The following is a 3,551-nucleotide window of genomic DNA, read 5'->3' as shown; positions in this document are numbered from 1 at the left end:
CTGTCTGCTGTATATTGAGCCAGTATTTTAGAACAACACATTAAGGCTGCAAGATATTGGTATTGATAAATCTCCAATATATTGGTTAATCATATCAGAAAGAAAAGTGTAGGCCTAGATAATGTATATGCAATGATGAAATTTGGCAAATTAAAAAATATATCCATTAAATTGTTAAATCTGTACTTAAATCTTCCCAGAACTGAATGTAAGTATACTGCATGTCTAAATCATTTAATCTCAGTGTTTAATTCTTTAGATGTTCTTTAGATGTTGCTCCACCAAACAAAAAAGTAAAAATAAGCCTATTTTGTTGTTATTTAACAAAGAAAAATCTATAATTGTTGATACTGAAACTTTGCATAAAAGACATTTATTAAACATTATGGAAGCAGTCTCCAGTGTCAGTACAACGGTGATGATTTCTGCCACAGGAGAAATGTCAGGATATTACATCTTGTGTAGTAAGCTCTTAGCGTATGCAAATAATATGGTTCCTAAAAATCAGCTTTCCTCCATTTGAAGGCCTTATAGATTTTTCTAGATAATCTGTTATGTGTGGTCTTCAAATTTTGTTGTTTTAAAGCGCACTTAAAGCATATTAAAGATACAGCACATTTGTTTTTCTAAATTGCTTTAATTGTTTAAAACAATCAGACTGATTTATAGCCTTATGTTTCAAGTAAAAAAAAAAAAAGCCCATGTCTTTCACCTTAACTTGCCCTTGGTCTAGTGAACTTCCTTTTCGTAACTTTTTAATCTGCATCCATCTGTGACATCCCATCCATAATGTCATGTAAAACCATATGGGGCATTCTGTTATGAGAAAATAATCAATTAATCAATCAATTATATATATATAAAAAAATATACAAAAAACAAAAACAAAACAAAACATTTAAATGGGATTCAAATCCGGCTTTGACTATAACCCACAACCCTTCATTTCTTCTTTTTGAGCCATTCCTTGGTGGATTTGCTAGTGTGTTTAGCATCATTATCTTGTTAGTATCTTAAGTTAATTAATGACAAGTTAGTTATCATTTACATTATAACAGCTATAAACAGTCATTCCCTCCCTTTCTTTTTTTTCTTCTTCTTGAAATTAATAAGATCAACAACAAAAAAAATGCAGCTTGTCATGTTACTGGGAAACTGGAAAACGCAAAATCATCTGCCCTGAAGATGGCTCTAAGGTGACTCTTACAGCTTTATCTCTGACTGTTATAAAAGACTGACACTGGAGACTCCTTCTATAGAAGCCAAATAAACATCTCCTAACAGAAAACCTGACCATATCTACAGTTACCTACCATTTTTAATGATTGTTATAGAAAATTAATCAACTAAATTCTGAATAGAATCAGAATGAAGTATTCAACAGTGGTGTGGTATAAATAATGTTATCACATGGTGTCTCAACTATAGCACAGTAATAACAACATGACTAGTTCATATTGGAGCAGAAATTAAACACAACAAAGCTTATTTCTGACAAGTCTTGTCTTCATCTATGTGCAACCTATCACATATACTCAGATGCCAATTTATTAAGTACATCTACTCTGTACCTACAGACATTATAAATTTTTATCAGGTATGTAGATAATGTGTGAAAACACTGTGAATGCTCTGAAGAGAAGATATGACATAAATTACGGGAGACCGGACCGGTGGTAAAGCCTTGTATGAAGTGTGCATTCTGTAGTCAGAAGACTTCATTTTTCTAATGTTGATCAGATACAATGAGAGTATCATGGAAAATCATGGAGAAATTAGTAGCCATGTGTTATATGGACAATTATTGAGAAATCCAGTCCTGGGAATTCTTAGTCAGTAGGAAGATCTGTTATAATTTGTTGAGGTTAATTTTTAGACAGTGATAGGTCTTTATCCAGAAAAAGATGTCAGAAAGGAAGAAGTGGAGCAATGAATGGAGGCAAAGAGAAGTTGTGTGTTCAAACCAGTGATCAGTGATCGGAGAAGCTATGAGATCTGATCACTGAGCCTAGACATTTAGTATGTGATACAACAACAACGGTCCAAATCCTGACCTCTGGTATCCGGTATGAACTCCGGTATTGAGGCTGGGAGGAGATGAAACTGAATCTCTCCATTCTACATGGTAGATTACAGTATATCAAAAACCTGGTCAGGGTGTAGCTCCCAATGATCTTGTGATTAGTATCAAATGCTGCAGATAAGTTGAGAAGGATAAAGACTGAGGGCATAGAGTATTCTTGGCCTTTCTGTGGAGCTCCAATGACTGCAAGGAGGGCAGTTTCAGTATCCAGGCTTGTTGGCATTCAGGAGGGCAGTATGAGACATGAAAATAGCGAGGTGAGAACTGCACATTTAAAGGTCTCTGAGAGTTATAGAATGAAGAAAACATGTTTGTAGGGACATTTGTGCATTAAAGCTCTGTAAACAAATCATACTGATCCAATCCAATCATACTTATATAATGAGACGCTGTTCCATATTGAATCTGCTACTTAATGAAGGACCAACCAAAGATTCTTTGTTATTGGTTAATAGGCCAAATACCTCCAAGGTTGAAACAACTTTACAAATTTCAAAATGTCATTAGTACTGCAAGGTGAATCCCTGGAAAATAATGCAATTTTAAATGGCAACACATTGATGCATATCATATAAATATAAATATTTCTGTTTAATTGATGGGCTAAATAATCTTTTTAGATACGATTTGGTCCACAGGATACCAACAATACCAGTTACTGGTTTCTCAGCTGTAGACCATCATCAACTAGCTTGGTCTAACAAGGAATTCAATCTGGTCTAAGCTGTTTTTGAGATGCCTCTTATACAGTGATCATAGATTGCATGTTATTCATTATACTAATTTAAGTTATAATTACAAAACCCTTACCGCTTAGTTACTAAATCAGTGTAAACAGTTTTTTTTTTTTTTTTTTTACCTTTAGCTAAATATATTGTACTTGTGAGTTAAAGGGATACTGCTGAGAGTCCAGTTTAAGCTAGAGATGATAAGTAGATGGTTACAGCTATCACAGGGTGACAGATTTCTCAGGAGGGAGCAACAGGAAGTTGCTATATGACTCTGACCACAATGGTACACCCAAATTACCCAGCAGTGTTTCCGCTGGCCAGCTTTGATTTCAAAGCTGCATTCCTGGTCAGCCCAAGCCCTCTAATAGCACTCAGAACCGCAACTTGTTTTATTAACTTTTATTATCTTCAGAGCTTTAAAAGAGTGGTTATGTGTAATAACTCTCCCAGTATCATTACTGGCAAATAATCAGTTTTACCCTTCAAGATGTTACCCATCAGTTTTACTCATTACGTGCCTATGTATAGTATTACTACATATGTATAGGTGCTAAATGGAAGGTTATACTCAGTATCATTTGTTTATGAGCACAATTTTGCCACCTTCTACATATCAGCTAGGTATGCAACGCATATAGAATTTTTTAGTTTATTTTTCTGACTGGCAAGCTGGGAAACCTATTCACTCTACCACGCAGTGAAATATTACACCTTGACTTGCACTATCTAAAAGTAGC

The sequence above is a fragment of the Ictalurus punctatus genome, chromosome 14, assembly GCF_001660625.3.
Source record: "Ictalurus punctatus breed USDA103 chromosome 14, Coco_2.0, whole genome shotgun sequence".
Taxonomy (NCBI): Eukaryota; Metazoa; Chordata; class Actinopteri; order Siluriformes; family Ictaluridae; genus Ictalurus; species Ictalurus punctatus.
The sequence above is the reverse complement of the archived record's forward strand: the minus strand, read 5'-3'. Positions refer to the sequence as shown.